Source organism: Chiloscyllium plagiosum, unplaced genomic scaffold, assembly GCF_037043375.1.
Source record: "Chiloscyllium plagiosum isolate Xiang-an unplaced genomic scaffold, Cpla_swu_hap1 HiC_scaffold_17, whole genome shotgun sequence".
In the NCBI taxonomy this organism is placed as follows: Eukaryota; Metazoa; Chordata; class Chondrichthyes; order Orectolobiformes; family Hemiscylliidae; genus Chiloscyllium; species Chiloscyllium plagiosum.
The window spans coordinates 45661117-45681069 of record NW_028270155.1 but is presented as its reverse complement, the minus strand read 5'-3'; the positions used below and the strand labels follow the sequence as shown (position 1 = coordinate 45681069).

General features: G+C 42.1%; 1 protein-coding gene across 4 annotated transcripts in view; it reads right to left on the bottom strand.

Moving 5' to 3' along the window:
- adcy7 (adenylate cyclase 7) overlaps positions 1 to 19953 on the bottom strand; it is a 187934-nt gene that overhangs the window by 141876 nt on the left and 26105 nt on the right. For 2 of the 4 annotated variants that reach the window (XM_043706949.2, XM_087995890.1), the window contains exon 2: positions 12267 to 12377. The exons of the other annotated variants lie outside the window; for them this stretch is intronic. The gene's annotated coding sequence lies outside the window, so the exon portion shown is untranslated. The remainder of the gene's footprint in view (positions 1 to 12266; positions 12378 to 19953) is intronic. 4 annotated transcript variants of the gene reach the window in all.

Below are 19953 nucleotides of genomic sequence, written 5' to 3'. Positions count from 1 at the left end.
TGGTTGATGTCTGGATAGTCGAGGTTCTACTATAAATGCTTTTTGAGCAAGCGGAAGTGATGAAAGGAACACATAGAGCCAAGCCCCAATACATGGGACACTCGCCAAAGGCATCAGGTGGGCCCATGACTCCGGATGCAGCTGCAGCTGTAACTCCCTCAACAGCCAAGAAAGAGGTACCTGCACAGCAGAACATCGCAGAAGTAGTCATGGCGATCTGAGGGATGATCAAGGAGCTGATGGAAGACAATCTTATTCAGCTGGAGCTGATTTTGCATGAGAAGGAGTTGGAAGGGCTTGGGAAGCAAGGTGAAGCGGTTGAGCGGCAGACCGCGGCTTTGGAGATAGAGGTTGATTCCCGGCGGAGCAGATCCAGGCCCTCGAAAATAGGTCAGGTCCTGAACAGGTTGACGATCTGAAAAATTGAGGTAGGAGGAAAAAATATCCAGGTGTTGGGGCTGCTGGAGGGAGTGGCAGGTGGGCAGCTAGCAAGCTTTTTTGAAGACTGTTACAGTTTCTTGGCTGGGATGCCAAAGTGGACCAAGTGAGAGTTGACAGAGCTCACTAGGTTGCGGTGCCCATGCCCAGCCCTGGTATGATTTCAATGCTACAGGGACAAGCAAAGAATCCTGGAATCTTCTAGAAGGATGGGGAAAGATTCACAGGCCCTTACCTATCAGGGAACTAAGAATTGTTTTCCAGGACTTTTCTGTGGCGGTGATCCATAAAAGGAAATCATTTGATGAGGTCAAGAGAAAATTAGGGGACCTTGGTATTCAATATTTAATGAGATACCCAGCAGTGCTTCATATTACTCACAAAGAGACGGTGCAGTCATTTGAGTCTTTAGAACAAGTGAAAAACTTCTTGGACACTTTAAAATAATTTGGATGGATTTATATCCTGAACAATAATGTTTGTTTTTTTTTCTCTCTTGCTAAGTTACTTGTAAAGTTACCCTTTTCTTAAACCTGCTGCTGTTGGTGTTTCTTTTTGTCCGATTAGGTTGGTGTTGATATATAGTTGGGAATGGGTAGAGTGTTCATTATTTTGTCTGTTTCCTTCGATTGCTTTGGTCTCAAGCTGGAGAGGGGAATGGAGGTGCATGTGGGAGTTGTCAGCATCCTCTATGGGAAGGGGGTAGAGTCCCCCATTAAGTGCCTTTTGTGTTTTGCAGTTAGTTTAGTGTTTTGTGTTTTTGCTAAATAGACTCCACAAGCCTTCTTCTGAATATGCCCAGCGTGGTGTAAGTTAAATTCTTCCTCTTGGCAGGTCAAAGGTGGTTTTAAAGGATCATGGCGAGCAGTGTTTTTAAATGGTCCACCTGGAATATTAGAGGAATCCATTCGCCAGTTTAAAGGAAAAAGGTGTTTTGAGCCTCAAATAGATGTTGATGGGTGGATAATGCCCTGTTGCAGAAGACTCACCTTAATGATAAGGAACACTTGAAGTTACAGCAGGGTGGGTTTGATCACGTGTTTTTCCTCATCCCGGAAGAATCTTCTATTTAATTTAATAGATCATGTTAAAGATAAACATAGTCGGTTTGTTATCCTTAAGGCCCGAATACATAGTGCAGAATATGATATTTTAAATGTCTGTCGTCCTCCGGCCCAATCCCTTAAACTTTTGACTGATATGCTAAGATGATGGTCTTTGCATCATGGCATATTTTTATAGGGGGGGATCTTTAACTGCCTTATGGATCCTGTGCTTGATAGAATCCCTAAAGATCTCCCAAAGCTTTCTCCACAATCTATACAGTTGGGTGATTTGTGTGGAACTGGGTTTGTAGATGTTTGGAGACATCTCCACCACATGGGCAGGGACTTCACATTCTTTTCCAATCCTCACAAGTGTCATACAAGAATTATTTTCCTAATTCGCACAGCTCTTCTAGATTTGATGGTATTTTGTTTAATTGGGAATATTGCCATTGCTGATCATGCAACAATATTTTTAGTGGTCAAGATGAAGGGTAATGCAATGAGCTCACTGTACTGGCAAATGGATCCCTTCATCCTCAAGGACAGCAAGTTCATGAAGTACTTTTCTCAGGAATTTGAGGCATTTTTTGCCACCAACACGAGTACAGCTAGTAATCCGTCCAATTTTTGGGAGACTGCTAAGGCCTATGCAAGAGGGATATTTCTCTCATACTCGGCTAGTCAGAAGCGAGAGAAGGGAGACCAGCAACATCTGCTCAGGGCATGACTGAAGGTAGCTGAGATGGCATCTTACAGTAGACCATCAGTGACTAAGCAGCAGTTGCTAACAGCCCTTCGATCTGCCTTTAACCCCACGCTTATGCATACAGCCAGGAAGGAACTTGCCTTTGCAAAGCAAAGCCATGGTTTTTTTGAGCATGGTGATAGGCCAGGTAAATATCTGGTCAGGAAGAAGAATGCTTCACAATCTATTGCTTCTATTAGGGAAGGGAATGGGACTCTTACTTGTAATGCTAAAAAGATCAATGCGGCGTTCCGAAGGTTCTATTCTGAACTGTATCAGTATGAATGTTAGGAGGATAGATGGGATAAAATGGAGTCTTTTTTTAACGAACGTGGATCTTCCGGGGGTGTCTGCTGAGCAGGCATCTTTCCTTCGTGCTCTAATAAGAGCGCAAGAGATAGAGGTGGCAGTGAGACAACTTGAAAGTGGAAAAGCGCCCGGCCCTGACAGTCTTCCCAGTGAGTTTATAAAGAATTTGTAAACATACTGTCAGGGCCAATGGTAGACATTTCTAACTATTCATATAGTCACAATTGCCTCCCACCATCTTTGAGAGAGGCTAATCTCTCTCTCACATCCTCAAGAAAGGGAAGGCCCCAGAGGACTGTGCTTCTTATAGACCTATCTCACTCTTAAATTTTGATTGTACAATTTTGACTAGGATTTCAGCATTGAGGTTGGAAGGGGTGCTGTCCCCTATTGTTAAAGATGATCAGACGGGCTTTGTAAAGGGTCGCAGATCTTCTAATAATGTTAGGAAGTTGTTTACATGATTCAAGTGTGCCAGCAACAGTTGGACATAGGAGCAGAAGTGAGCTGTTTAAGCCCATCAAGTCGCTCTGCCATTCAATGGAATCACGGCTGATCTGACAATCCTCAACTCGATCCCTGCCTTTTCCCCATAACCCTTGACTCCCTTAATAAATAAATAACTACTTATCCGATCCTTGAATATACAGTTCCAATAGCTCTCTGCGATCAAGAATTCCACAGACTCAGTCCCAAGAGAAAAGATCCCCCTTGGCATTGTCTTGGATGTGTGACCCCTTATTATTCGGAGATTATGCCCTTTAATCCAAAACTCTCCTGCAAAATTGAATAAAAAACCTTTGTGGCTGCTTTAGTTTATGCTTACACCATACAAATGTAGCAATTTCACAGATTTCAGCTGTGGACCAGACAAGAAGATACCATGTTCCAAAAGCTGACAATGGATTAGCACAAATCAAAAGGGAATCATTCAAAATTGGAGTTTACTCAAGCATCCATGGCCTGAAGTACTATTTGCAAGTAAGAATTATAAGGATTCCTTCCTTTTGAGAAGAATTCACTAAGACTTTCTCAATCCACATGTTTTTGCATTGTCTTCACCACTGCAAATCATAAGAACCCTGCAACAGTATATTATGAAGCCATGCTTTATGAAAAATGATTTTACATATTTATTGGCTGGAAAACAATTGGAATTTTTAAGGAATGACACAAAATCACAGACAAAGATGGCTGAACTTCAGCACCTCTACACTTTCTACATTCCAAAACCATTAAGTGGAATCTACCTGTCTGCAAAACCTCATAGGGACAAACTGCCTTGAAGGCGTGTGAATGGGGCCCATTCCATAACCATTAAATAAATAGCCAGACCATTAACAAGTGGACGGAAACAAATAGTTTTCATAAGCATTTGGACAGTGGGCCCATGGCTGTGAAATGAATTTGTTCAGACATTGGGCGGCACGGTGGCACAGTGGGTAGCACTGCTGCCTCACAGCGCCAGAGACCCGGGTTCAATTCCCGACTCAGGCGACTGACTGTGTGGAGTTTGCACATTCTCCCCGTGTCTGCGTGGGTTTCCTCCGGGTGCTCCGGTTTCCTCCCACAGTCCAAAGATGTGCGGGTCAGGTGAATTGGCCATGCTAAATTGTCCGTAGTGTTAGGTTAAAGGGGTAAATGTAAGGGTATGGGTGGGTTGCGCTTCAGCGGGTCGGTGTGGACTTGTTGGGCCGAAGGGCCTGTTTCCACACTGTAAGTAATCTAATCTAATCATCTAAATTATTTAAGCATGCACCAGCACGAAGCAACAAAACAACCCTTTTTGGGGTATTTAGGCAGTTGAGAGGACAGGAGACCATGTGTCATGGCAGCTAAACCCATATATTTAAACAACCATTTTCTCTACAGACCAGCCCAAGCAAATGTGACATTGAAGAAACAAGTTCCTGCTGTGGGGCTGTTCCTCTCTCTTCATTTAACAGGCAAGTTTCGAACACTGTCTGCTGTTTTTTCACTCTGTGTTTCCACAGACAGATTTTTTAAAATCAACTCAACCCTGCAACTGCAATCTTCAGAAAATAGGTGAATCTTCGGTCTATATCTTCAAACTACCTGACACTGACCCAGAAAGACTGCCATGTTCAGCCTGAATCCAGAAAAATTACCAACCTTCAAGAACTATACACCCCTTTAACTTTATAGGACTTTAAATTTTAAGATTAGTTTCAGATTAGATTCGCTACAGTGTGGAAACAGGCCCTTTGGCCCAACCTGTCCACACCGACACTTTGAAGAGTAACCCACCCAGACCCATTTCCCTCTGACTAATGCACCCAACACTACGGGCAATGTAGCATGGCCAATTCACCTGACCTGCACATCTTTGGACTGTGGGAGGAAACCAGAGCACCCGGAGGAAACCCATGCGGACACGGGGAGAATGGAATTGAACCTGGGACCCTTGTGCTGTGAGGCAGCAGTGCAAACCACTGAGCCACCGTGCTGCCCATCTCAATCTCACTCTGAAATCTTTGTCTGTGTTTCTGAAAGTTAGAGCACTTTATTTTTATAGACCAGCTTAATAACAATAAACATGGAAAACAGGAGTAGTAGGAGGATATTCGGCCCTTCGAGCTTGTACTGCCTTTCAGTGATGATACAACTCAGTTTCCTGATCCAGCTTTCTCCTCATACCCTTTGATCCCCTTCATCCTAAGAACTAGACCTAACTCCTTGCTGAAAAAAAAATTCAACGTTTGGCCTTGTGTGGCAGAGAATTCCACACTATAAACACTATTTTAAATGCTGTTTGTGTTTAACTTCAGAAACATCTGCCTATATGTGGGCAGCACAGTCGGTAGCTCAGCAGTCAGCACCCACAGCACCAGGGACCCGGGTTCAATTCCACCCTCAGGCAACCGTTCTGCGAGGGGTTTGCAAATTCCCCCTGTGTCTGCATGGGTTTCCTCCGGATGCTCCGGTTTCCTCCCACAATCCAAAGATGTGTAGGTTTGGTGAAGTGGCCATGGGAAATACAGGGTTATAGGGGTGGGGTGGGGTGGGCAGGAGGAGTGGTCCAGGGTGCACTCAATGGGCAGCATGGCCTACCTCCACACCAGAGGGATTCTATGGTTCTAAGGTGCACGTATTTTACTGTCACAACACATTGTTTTTAATTTATTCTATCATGGGAATGTGGGCATTGATGGATGGGTATTTATTGCCTATCCCCAAGTGCCCTTGAGAAGGTGGTGGTGACTGACCTGACCACACATCCAATCAAACAAACATTCATTCAATTGCCAAGTGTTCTTTTTTAAAAAGAATAATTATGACTAAGAAAGGCATGGGTAATGAGGGAAGCAGTTTTACCTTGTGATAATAATTACGATAATATTGAATTTCTGTGTTAAATCAGTATTGAGAGTACGCAACTGAAGAATGGAGAGGAATGCAAAATTAAATTTTGTTTCCAATTTGAGGGGAAATATAAACTGTATGTTTTAATCCATTGCGAAACAAGATGTTGAGAAATTTGTTAGACGTAATGAATTTTTGTGCCTAAAATTAGATTGGCGTTTTCTTCTGATTTTGTCAACTTATTTTGCAACGTTATTACTCAACAAAGTTAGATCTCTTAAGTCAAGTATTACAGGAAATGAAACTGGTTATGGCCGATTTTTGGGTGCATTTTTTTTTAAAAAGACTGCCAGTATTTGAACCTCATGCAGGATGCCAGAATTGAGCTATAGTCTTGTTTCAATTTAAATCCAATCTAATCTAAAGGCTGTAACATCTTAAGGAGGCAAGGTTGATTACTTCATAGCTTGATGTCCTGGGAGAAAATAAAGTGAAACAAAATATTCAAATGTCAGTGCCACTTTCCACAAGTGAAGCAATGCACAGAGTCTGTCTTCAACAAGATCCTACTTTACTCCCACTCAGTTCAATGACATCACCATAACAGGTAGTACTTATTGCACTCAATCATGTATTAACCCTTTCAAGTCCACATACAATACCAGGCAAGAGCAGCAGATTGAAATCACACCAGTTCAGGAAGTATTAGTGGAGAGCGAGCAAGCTAACATTTCTGATGACTCTTCATGACAGCAGAATGCTTCCCCTAAAGGGCTTTAGTGAATCACAAGCTTTGAGAACATTTAGGTAGTTTCACCGTCTTTCAATTCCACATGTTTTTCATAAATCCAATTTAAATTCGACCAGCTATCTTCATGGGATCTGAATTAGTATCACAAGGGCAAGCTAACGAAAGACTCATCTAGTAACATTACCACAAAGCTACTGTTCCCACGGAGACAAGAATAACATCAAAACAGCATTTGACCAATCTCCGCAGGGAAATGTCCAACTGACATCTCTCTCCTGGCTAATGTCCCAGACTCAACCATCTTCCACTGCATCATTAATTACTTTCCTTTCTCCAGAAGGTCAAAAATGGGGATCTTCACTGATGGTTGTGTAACCTTCAGCTACATTCACAACTCCTCAGCTACTGAAGCAGCCTGTGTCCATATGCAGCAAAAAACAGGCAGCTTTCAGCTGAGTTAACTTTTATTTTATGAAGCTTTAGCTTGATAGCCTCCTCATTTGCTAAGTTTAATGTGATTAGTCCAATAGTTAGTCTGTAGGCTCTTGGGTTGATAAGTAGCAAGTAAAAATTCATATTCATATTACACATTCAAAGTTTGGGAGAAGATTTGTAGCTCGGGTGCTCATTCTTGTGGTTCTGTTCGCCGAGCTGGAAATTTTTGTTGCAAATGTTTCGTCCCCTGTCTAGGTGACATCCTCAGTGCTTGGGAGCCTCCTGTGAAGCGCCGGAGGAAACACCACAGAAGCGCTTCACAGGAGGCTCCCAAGCACTGAGGATGTCACCTAGACAGGGGACGAAACGTTTGCAACAAAAATTTCCAGCTCGGTGAACAGAATCATATTACACATGCCATCTCCCCCTGACATTCAGTGGCATTACTCTAAATGGCGTGGTGATGTGATGGTAATATTATTGCCCCAGCAATCCAGAAGCTAATACAAGTTAAATTCTACCAGTGTGGTGGGAATTTAAATTCAGTCAATTAATGACAAAAAAAATCAGGAATTGAAGTAAAGCTACAGCATTGAATTGTTATTTTAAAAACCAACAGGTTAACTGAAGTCTTTTATGGAAGGAAATCTGCTACCCGTTTTTTCATTCGGCCTACATATGTTCTCCATGCCCTGAAAACTTGAGCCCAATTATCTTCATCAATGACTCCTCAAATATTGAAACAGACAGTGTCCAAAAGCAGCATGACCTGGATAATAACCTAGCTTGTGTTGATCTTTGTGCGACAGAAATGCTAGCCAATGACCAACTCCAACAAGAGCAAATCTTACCAGCTCTCCTTGACATGCAATGGTACTACCATCGTTGATTCCCTCACCATGAACCCCCTGAGGGTTATCACAAGTCGACAAATTGTATAGTTAAAACAAATATAATGGTGCTAACATATGAGCTTAAGTCCATCACTTGTAATAAAGGGTGGTGCAACCTGATAGTGCTCAGTGTGTAAGGTTTAAAATATCAGCTTATAATTTAGCTAAATTTGACTTTCTCAAATACTTTGACTTTCTCAAATACTTTGACAGAGATACTTTCAGTTTAATAGTATGAAATCATTAACCAGTTTTATCACCGCACACTGAATTGTGCAAGCTTACATTTTTCACTGCAATTGAAAAATGGACAGTTAAGTTATGGATGCCTGGATTCAAATGGTTTGGAAGCAATAATTAAAGTAAAATAAATGGATAACATCATTTAAATACATTTAATATTTCACAGTTTAATATAGCTGCATACAACTGACATTGTAACCCAGTTAAGAGCAGAAGCAGTGTAAAATATATTGGTGGGAAAATCCAGACTACAGAAACACAGCAAATGTACATACATAAAAAGATGGCCTTTAGAACTCCTTATGGGAAATGCAATTTCAACATTCATTTTCAACACTGCTAGAGTGTGTAATTTTCGTTCAGTTGAAGATTTTGTCACCATTATCTTTAGTAATGGCTTTGTGATACTTCTGCTATTCTGTGGATGAATAATTGCTCTGATTCTTAAATTTTTTTTTTAAATTGCTGCTCAGTTTGGAGCACAATTTCCATGACTTACATGAGGTGACAAGAACGTTAGGAATAAGAGGTTGCCCATTTTAGACAGACAGGAGGAGGGATTCTTCTCTCAGACGACTGAGTCTCTTGGAATTGTTTACCACAGAGAATTCTAGAGGCTGGGTCATTGTGTATATTCAAGGCTGAGATAAACAGATTTTTAATAAAGGAAATCAACTGGAACGGGGAAAAGGCAGGCAAGTGGAATTGAGAACTCACTGAATGGCAGAATAGAATCGATGGAATGAATGGTCCACTTCTGTTCACTTGGCATGGTCTTATGAGATGAAACTTGAATCCATCTGAACAGTGTTATCTCTAAGTGAGGGTTGTTTACAAGTCTCCCTGCACAAATGGTTGAGATTGAACTGCAACTGCCGTCTTGGTCACCCAAAATTACAAAAGGTAACCCAAATACATTGTTAAGTCTAGACATATGGCTAGTGCTATCATGCCACATCAGCTATAAGAAAAGGCAATGCGAATTTGTTAAACTTTTATATTGTCCATGTCCCAAAGCACTTCACATGCACAGAGATATTTTTGTAAGGCAAACATTTGTTTCACAGCCAAATATGATCAGATAATTTGCATTCAGCAAGGTCCAGCAGACCAGTTAATTAATGTTGGTGGTATTGACTGCATGTTTCCCATAAAAGAACAGTAAAACAGTCCATCTGAACAAAAACCAGTTACCTCTGACAATGTAGTACCTGCCCAGCCTCAGTGTCAGCCTAATGATGTTCAGAAATCCTAGGGTAGGATTTCAAACTTAAGAAAACAAGTGCGTCATCAGTAAACCAAGCTAACTCTAAGCCAGATACAATTCTGCTTTCAGTTTATACCACTGGCTTGCATTGATAAAACCTTAAGAACTAGAAGTGGGAGTAGGCCATCTGGCCCTTTTAGGCTGCTTTGCCATTCAATGAGATCATGGCTGAATTTTTGGGGCCTCAGCTCCACTTACCCGCCCTCTAACCATAACCCTTAATTCCTTTACTGTTCAATAAGATATCTATCTTTGTATCTTTGGTCTGCCTGAGACTTGTTGGTCTTCCAGAACAAGGAATTGACCCTGACTGAGTGTTGCAGACTGGCACATTCCAAGGTCCAGGACAACGTGCTGAAGGATGCACTGAAGCTTGGGGCAGCCACCACTGAGGAGCAGTGGGGAAAGATCACCATCTGAGGTCTTTCTGCTGAAGGTAATTGGGGATCCATTCAGTTACCGCACCCTCCTAGTGTCTTGAATGTATGTAAATATTGGTACTGCACATATCAGTGAGAGTTGGATAGAATCAAACTCTAATGTTTTGTTTTGTTTATTTGCTATGCAACTATATAGACCCAAACTGCATCTATGACAATGTATATATACAAAGAGATTCTTATGAATAAAAGTACATTTTTGAAATTAAAAAAAAAAGTTGTTTGAGAGATAAATGTCTAAGACATTTTAAAGAGCTCCTTTGCTCCCCTTTAAAATAGTACCATTCCAAAACACTTCTTTCCAAATAAGAAGCCAGTGTTTTGATTTAACATTTCACATGAAATATTGCACCTCCAATAGTACAGAACCTCAGCATTAATATAGATTATGGGTTCAAGTGGACTTGAACCTATAACTTTCCGACTGAAAAGGAAACAGCACTATTGCTGAGACACAATATAGCATAACATGAATTGGAGTCACATCGATGGAACCCTTGTGCAAGTCAGAGGTACACAACAACTAAGCATTTAATGAATATTATGTTAGCAAAACTTTGTGGCTCATGGTTATTAAAACTTCAAGAAAAACTTATTTGGAACTCATGCACCTAAACTAAACACTACGTCTCATTCAGAATTAACTGCACTTAACCAATACGGATGAATCTTAAAATGTACTATATCACAGGTCTGCATGATGTACTACAGATAATTAAAAATGGAGACATTGGCAACTCTAAATACCTTAAACAGATTTTTATTTAAAAAATGTAATTGTGTAATTGTTCAATTCAAGTAAACATAACTCCAATTTATTAAACATATCCGGCAAAGTTTTATAAAACAGAAATAAAAGCAATACAAACAACAGCATGTGAAAGTTGCTTGTACATAACATATCAAAAATGAACCTTTACCTGTTAATGACTACACATCCAAAAACAAGTGCAGTGAATGACCATTTCAGCCTCTACTGAATAATATCACAACAGTAACCGCAGCACTGGAAACCTACCTATATTCCACTTAATCACGGCTTTAGAAAGAACACCACCCAATCTAAATTTTATACGGCATGAATTAATATACCATTTCTTTGATGACCATACAGTTCATGAAAAAAATAGACTGTGATGTCAGTGAGTTTCACAGTTTCCATTCAGATACTTAAGGTGCAGTACTAATTCCCAGAAATTCCCCAATTCCGAGCCCGATGAGACTAAAAGCTATACACTTTAGATCAATTGTACTCTGGAATTTCCTAGCCGAGAGCTTTCTGTTAAGAAACAATGGAAATAATGGCTACCTTCAGAATCATAAAATGTTACTTCATTTATTGGTCAGCATGGATGGGTTGGATCGAAGGGTCTGTTTCCATGCTGTACATCTCTATGTCTCTATGACTCTATAAGTTTCACATGCCTTATGTACTGATTCTGAGATGCCCACAGGAAACATTCAAATTGTAACAGTGACAATATATAAATGATAAGTTTCAACAAGAATTGTTCAGAATTTGAGTTATAGTCATGTACTACTGGAATCAGTATTAGTTATTCTGTGAACAATAGCAGATGACATTCTTCTTAGGTAATCCATTGGGATTGAGGAGGACTTGTTTCCACTCGAGTTTGTTGGGCTTGGAGATGGGACGCGAGTCCAATGCTCAATCTGCACACACTGCCAGTATGTGGGCAGGCAGTGCTTGGAAGAAGGACCAGGAAGTTGGGTTTTCAGGAAATTGTGTTCTCTGTGATGTCTTAACTTGGCCTCTGCATGTACCCAACATATTCTCTCCATTTTAGTCAGTCACAAATCAGAAATTTCCATGATTCAGCGAGGACCTTAGACATTCTGGAAGCATTTCTGCCGTCCTCCTGGGTGACTCCTGCCACAAAGAGTTTGGGTAGAGCAGTTGCTTGGGAGTCTGGCTTCATACAGACGAATAACATGCACTACCCATCAGAACTGGCTTTGAGCAATTAGCATCTCAATTCTGGGTATGTTGGTTGGGAGAGAACATTGCCGTTGAACCACTTTTTAATCTTACATAGGCACCTCTGATGGTACTTCTCTGGTGCTTTTAGATTAGATTAGATTAGTTACAGTGTGGAAACAGGCCCTTCGGCCTAACAAGTCCACACCGACCTGCCGAAGCGCAACCCACTCACCTACATTAACCCCTTTACCTAACACTACAGGCAATTTAGCTTGGCCAATTCACCTAACCTGCACATTTTTGGACTGTGGAAGGAAACCATGACAGAACTAATAACTTCAGAACAGAGATGCTGCACTTAAAGAAAATGACAAAAACGCTACAGGAGTATGTTCATCCAAACACTATATGTAGAGTATACCAATCGTACCTGGAGGAAACCCACGTAGACACGGGGAGAATGTGCAAACTCCACACAGACAGTCAGTCGCCTGAGGCGGGAACTCTTCTTGAAAGGTTGCTTCTTGAAAGGCATCCAAGTCTGTGAAGTGTACAAGAGCACAGGGATAAAGATGAGGGGGGAGAAAGCTCAAAGGAGATGTGAGGGGCAAGATTTGTACACAGAGAGTGATAGGTTCTGGAATGTGCTGCCATGGATGGTGGTGGAGGTAGATACTATAGAGGCATTTAAGGGGCTTTTAGATAGGCACATGAATAAGCAAGGGATGGAACGAGATGGACCCTGAGAAAGCAGAAGGGATTAGATTAACTTGGTGTCACGTTCAGCACAACATCATGGGCCAAAGAGCCTGTTCCTGTGCTGTACTGTGCTCTATATTTCATCAACTGTGACCATTATCTCAGCTTTGAGATTCTGTTCCTCAAATATTTTTTTCTTCTTCAGCTGACCAACGATTACGTTTCCACATGGTATCTATGCTTGCCTTCATTGAGAGACACGCTATGAATGCATAATGGATTTGCAAAGACATCTGTTGCACTAAATACAGTCATTTTAGGGATGTTTAGGGAAAGATCTTTATGAGTGCGTATTAGGTTTCTCAAAAACATTTGGCATTAGTTAACATCAATTCTGTTGGCTGGAAATGATTGGGAAGCTTTTTATAGATTGGATTTCCAAGACAGAACTAATAACTTCAGAACAGAGATGCTGCACTTAAAGAAAATGACAAAAACGCTACAGGAGTATGTTCATCCAAACACTATATGTAGAGTATACCATTCGTACAAGATTTTGGAAATATCATAAATTATTGGCGGTAAGAAGCACAACAAGTGAAATAGAAGGACAACTTATAGATGAGCTGAGCACTTATCAGCTTGAACTACTAAACCGAGCTCATAGTAAATCAGTAAAAGATTGTGTGTTCGTCCAAATAGTTGCCTTGTATCAAAACAATTCTCAGTAATGACATCCCAAAAGCTGAAATCAGCAAGGAATAACATAAGGAAATACACCTGAGGGAAAAAAACATAAAATACAGAACAGTACAGCACAGGAACAGGCCCTTCAGTCCAGTATGTTATGCTGAACATGTTGCCAAATTAATCTAATCCCTCCTGCTTGCCCATGGTCCACATTCCTCCATTCCTTGCTTATTCACATGCTGATCCGAAAGTCCCTTAACTGTCCCGATCGTATCTGCTTCCACTACCACCCCTGGCAGCGCACTCCAGGCACCTAACACTGTGTAAAAAGACTTACCCCTCATAGCTCCTTTGAACTTTTCCCCCCTTTTACCTTAAATGCATGCCCCCTAATATTAGGCATTTCAACTCTGGGAAAAAGATCCTGACTGTCAACTCTATCTACTCCCCTCAAATGTTATAAACTTCTATAAGTCTCCCTTTAGCCTCTGCCACTCAAGAGAAAACAACCCTAGTTTGTCCAGCCTCTCCTTATAGCTCATACCCTCTATCCAGGCTGCATTGTGGTAAACCACTTCTGCACCTTCTCCAAAGCCTCCACATCCTTCCTATAATGTGGCAACCAGAACTGACCACGGTACTCTAAGTGTGACCAAACCAAAGTTTTATAAAGCTGCAACATCACTTCCTTACTCTTGTATTCATGCCCCAAACAACAAGAACTTGTGTAGATAGAGTGGTAAAGAAGGCATATGGCATGTTTGTCCTTATTATTTGGGGCACGGAGTACAAGAATGAGGATCTGGCACAAATCTGTCCCATTTAGCATGTCAAACAAGTCATACATGCAAGTCATAGACCACTCGTCACTTCTGATGTCAGGGCGGTGTCAGAGCAACCAGGTTCACCTCCTCAATGATCCTCCCTCCACCAGAAGGCCAAAAATGGAATATTGCTGATTAATGCAGTTTATAGTGGCATTTGCAGAGCACGAAACACTCCATTCCTGCATTTAACAAGATTTGAACAACATTAAGACAGAAGCAGGAAAGGAATATTCCAAACTGAGAGACTCAGGTGCACAGTGCCTTTCCATGATGCACCAGGCAGACTGGGCACTTTTCAAAACCAAAAGGGACAGCGGTGGGTTCAGTCAACCTCTGGTTACCCTGGAATGGTAAACTACTCCAAAAGCTAAAAGCAACAGGTAAAGTGAACTGTTTCATGCTGCCATTATGCAACAGCAACATGAGAATGATGTTCGCCACTGACAGGAGGCTGCTGTAAAGCCAAAACAACATTGTACCTATCAGCACCGGACTGACGTGTAAGGCATTTGTCGCAAAGACTAATAGATTCAATCAAACAGCATGCATCTTCAGATGTTCACGACAGGCAAGTTATTCTCTGAACTCAACTAGCATGTTGAGTAGTTGAAAAATGCAAAACAGTTGGGAGCCCTCAATTGGACACTGTCTACTGAATACTCCTGATTGTGTGAAGAATCATGAGGACAACTAAATAGGATTGTCAATCAGGCTTGTGAAGAAGTATGCTTGGAAGCCACATGTACTAATATACATGACCCTGTTCTTTGCAGGCCGAAAGGACATGTGCATTTCAACTCAACCAACTAGATGACAGCCATTCTCGAATTCGTTTCTGAGGGCAATGCTTGACCAATCACTATCAAATAACTACCTCATTCTTTTTCTTTTACAGCTATGCCATTTATCTTATGTCTTCTGAGTACTCATTATCCCCCTCACCTCTTTTTATAGGACTTCGAACCTGTGAGAAGTTGAATAGGCAAACTGCTGTTTGAGTTTTTAAAATAATTTGTCTTTTTTGCTTCTAAATTCCTAATGCTAATAAAGCCCAGTTAGTATTGAGATTGACATTTTATACATTTTTCCCATAGATGTTAAACATAGATTATCCAAACCTTCCAAGTATCCAGCTCTGATAATATATTACACGTGGTTGGTAACTGTCGCTTTTTATAAGAAGAAATCTGATAAGAAGGTAATCCCATTCCATAGCTGAACTCCATTTTCCCATCTGAACCATGGAATTTATATCTTACTTTACACTTCGCATCACAATTCCTCTAAAAAGCAACTCAAATTTGTAATTTTTCATCTGAAAAGGAACTCTTAATTTTACAATATATATTAATGATATAGAAGATGGTATTAATAGTAACATTAGCAAATTTCCTGGTGATACAAAGCTGGGTGACAGGGTGAAATGTGAGGAGGATATTAGGAGATTACAGGGTGACCTAGACAAGTTTGGTGAGTGGGCAGATGCATGGCAGATGCAGTTTAATGTGGATAAATGTACGGTTATCCACTTTGGTGGCAAGAACAGGACAGCAGATTACTACCTAAATGGAGTCAAGTTAGATAAAGGGGCAGTACAAAGAGATCTGGGTGTTCTTGTACACCAGTCAATGACGGAAAGCATGCAGGTACAGCAGGTAGTGAAGAAAGCTAATAGCATGCTGGCCTTCATAACAAAAGGGATTGAGTATAGAAGCAAAAAGGTTCTTCTGCAGCTGTACAGGGCCCTGGTGAGACCGCACCTGGAATATTGTGCAGTTCTGGTCTCCAAATTTGAGGAAAAAGATTTTGGCTATTGAGGGAGTGCAGCATAGGTTCACGAAGTCAATTCCTGGAATGGCGGGATTACCTTACGCTGAAAGACTGGAGCGACTGGGCTTGTATACCCTTGAGTTTAGAAGACTGAGAGGGGATCTGACTGAGACGTATAAGATTATTAAAGGATTAGACACTTGGGAGGCAGGAAACATGTTTCCGCTGATGGGTGAGTGCCAAACCAGAGGATACAACTTAAAAATAAGGGGTAGGCCATTTAGGACAGAGATGAGGAGAAACTTCTTCACCCAGAGAGTGGTGGGTGTGTGGAATGCTCTGCCCCAGAGGGCAGTGGAGGCCCAGTCTCTGGATTATCTTAAGGAAGAGTTGGATAGAGCTCTCAAGGATAGTGGAATCAAGGGTTATGGAGATAAAGCAGGAACAGGATACTGATTAAGGATGATCAGCCATGATCATAATGAATGGTGGTGCAGGCTCGAAGGGCAGAATGGCCTACTCCTGCAACTATTGTCTATTAGTAAGCTTCATTGTTAGACTGCCATCCTCTGCTGCCAATGTTAAGTCAGGTCTCAGTCTGTTGGTGAATTCGACATCAAGGTGCCTTTTTCCTGTGTGGTCAAGCTTATTAAGTAAACAGCCACATCATCAGTACAACCTACTGCCCCTTAAAGTATTTTTCATCAACCCATTTGGACATACTGTGACACACCTCCAGGACAGGTGGGAGTTGAATCCAGAACATCAGACCCAGAGATAGGAACACTAACACTGTGCCACAAGACCCCGTTGAAGTTGTGAATGTCCTTTTTATTTAGTCAATTAACCCTAGTTAACAGCTTAACCCTCTTCATACTGATTAAACTACTCAGAAGTTTGACACCATTCAAGGTAAAGCAACCCACTTGATTGATTGAAACACTCCAACTTTAAACATTCACCCCCTTCATCACTGGCACAACCTGTTTGCAGTGTGCACTATGACATGCACCACTCTAAAGCATTTTTGACAACAATTCCCAAATGTGTTAGCTCTGCCACCTAAAAAACTAAGAGCAACAGGCACACAGGAACTCCTCACCTTAACGTTACCCACCAACTTACACACCATATTGACAGGGAAATATATCACTTATCCCTTCATGGTCGCTGGGTCAAACTCCTGGTATATCACTAACAGCGCTGAGAAATCAAGGAAGTATGGGGGGTGCTATTGAGGGAGCTGAATGGTCATCCTTCATTATAGATGGCAAGCTCCTATACCATACTGGACCTAGTTCTGAAGGGTCTACAAGGTCTCAATTTGTCTCAATGTAATAAGACATTGAACTGCAATCAGCATGATTATTCAGTCCAATTAGGGAGAACCTTCATCACATACACTGCAGTGGCTGCGAAAGGCAGTTTGTCATCACTGTCACAAGAGCAATGAGAATAAGTAACAAAATGCTGGTCTTTCCAGAAACATACAGATTCTATGATAATTAGAAAACGATCTGAATGGCAAAGAAAGAAGCGAAACAGATCCAATGTCAAGGGATGAAGTTCACTCAATCTCATGAATGTAAATTAAATCTAACATCAGCAAATTTTGCTTCTCTTCTTGATAAGGATGCATTTTGCAAAGGGAAGTGGCAACAGTCATCTTAGACTTCACCGTAGCCCTGAGTTCCAACAGATTCCATTTTGGCTGGTCCAAGGGTCTTAGCCCTCAAATTGAGTCACAAATTGATGAGAGTAAACACAAACACTATTAAATGACCAATAAGATGTAGAACGAACCAAGATCTGAAGTTCTTCAAAGACAAGCCCTTAAATGTTTAACAAAGAAAAGGCTGCAGCTGTCAGTGAGGGTTTAGAAAACCTTCTACTGGATAGTCTTGATTAGCATGCATAGTTTAGGGAAAAAAAAGCAATTTCAATTGAACTCTTGCCAATAGACATTTTGCCAAGGGCTGTCCAATGACATTATGAATGCTTAATGGCCTCAACTGAAAGCTCCAATTGTGTCAGCTAGGATTTCTGAGTTCATTGTTTGATTGATAAGTTAAAGTGGCTATTAAAAGATGATGGCCACTAAATAGCAATTTGTTTAATTTTATAAGAGATAACCATTTGAGATTTAAAAGCTTTGAATGGATTTTATGATTGGGAGTTTTTCACTATTAACAGTTTAGAAGTGAGAACTATAGTGGACTGTTGCATGTTTCTTTTCTTACCTCCATATGTTTCCAGAAATGTGTCTATTGTGATTAGTGAGCAAGTGTTTACAGAGGTAGCATTGAGGGATATGAAGGGTGCTGGCCAAAGGGTAAGCCAGGCCAGCAGGATGATGGGGTTTGAGGCATGTTGGAAGTGGGCCAAACAACTTTTAAACAAGTAGAATAACATTCCAGACAATTCAGATGGGCCTTCTAACCAGCACACCTGGTATTGTCCCACCTCTGTGACCAGTTGAACTTTGCTTCTGGATCAACAAGCACCCATATCCCCTGGGGTGAAATCAACATGGTGTTTTGTTTTCAAACAGGGGCTGGTTCAACATGTCAGGAAATTTCCTGACTTGAGCAATCCATCTCAACAGCCAAAAATCGACTGCATATTGTGCAAAACTTGTACCACAAAACTGGCCTATTGGATCAGTTGGGTTTTTTTCCATTGTTTTGCATGCTCACTATCCAGGAGTGAAGCATTGGTCAGTCCTTGGAATATTCATTTTGGTTCTATATATAAACAACAGCTTGATCTTTTTTGGGAAGTGGTCATATGTGAAACAGGGTTGAAAAGTGTGGTGCTGGAAAAGCGCAGCAGGCCAGGCAGCATCAGAGGAGCAGGAGAATCGACGTTTCAGGCATAAGCACTTCTTCAGGAATGAGGCTGGTGTGCCAAGTGGGCTGACATAAAAGGTAGGGGTGGGGGGAATTTTGGGGAGAGGCGTTGGGAATATGATAGGTGGAAGGAGGTGAGGGTGAGGGTGATAGGCCGGAGAGGGGGTGGGGACGGAGAGGTCAGGAAGAAGATTGCAGGTCAAGAGGGCAGTGCTGAATCCGGGGGTTGGGACTGAGATAAGGTGGGGGGGGAGGGGAAATGAGGAAGCTGGAGAAATCTACATTCCTCCCGTGTGGTTGGAGGGTTGCTAGGCGGAAGATGAGGCACTCTTCCGCCAGGCGTCATGTGGCCAGGGTCTGGCGATGGAGGAGGCCAAGGACATGCATGTCCTTGGCGGAGTGGGAGGGGGAGTTAAAATGTTCAGCCACGGGGTAGTTGGGTTGGTTGGTCCGGGTGTCCCAGAGGTGTTCCCTGAAATGTTCCACAAGTAGGCGGCCTGTCTCCCCAATGTAGAGGAGACCACATCGGTTGCAGTGGATACAGTAAATGATGTGTGTGGAGGTGCAGGTGAATTTGCAGGTGATATGGAAGGATCCATTGGGGCCTTGAAGGGAGGTGAGGGGGGAGATGTGGGCACAAGTTTTGCACTTCTTGCGGTTGCCAGGGAAGGTGCCGGGAGTGGATGTTGGGTTGGTGGGGTGTGTGGACCTGACGAGGGAGTCGCGGAGGGAGTTGTCTCTCCGGAACGCTGATAGGGGTGGGGAGGGAAATATATCCCTGGTGGTGGGGTCTGTTTGGAGGTGGCGGAAATGACGGAGGATGATACGATGTATCCGGAGGTTCGTAAGGTGGAAGGTGAGGACCAGTGGGGTTATGTCCTGGTGGCGATTGGAGGGGCGGGGTTCAAGGGCGGAGGTGCAGGAAGTGGAGGAGATGCGGTGGAGAGCATCGTCGACCATGTCGGAGGGGAAATTGCGGTTTTTGAAGGAGGAGGCCATTTGGGTTATTCGGTAGTGGAATTGGTCCTCCTGGGAGCAGATGCGGCAGAGGCGAAGGAATTGGGAATATGGGATGGCGTTTTTACAGGGGGCAGGGTGGGAGGAGGTGTAGTCTAGGTAGCTGTGGGAGTCGGTCCGTTTGTAGTAAATGTCTGTGTTGAGTCGGTTGCCCGAGATAGAAATGGAGAGGTCTAGGAAGGGGAGGGAGGAGTCTGAGAAGGTCCAGGTAAATTGGAGGACGGGGTGGAAAGTGTTAGTAAAGTGGATGAACTGTTCAACCTCC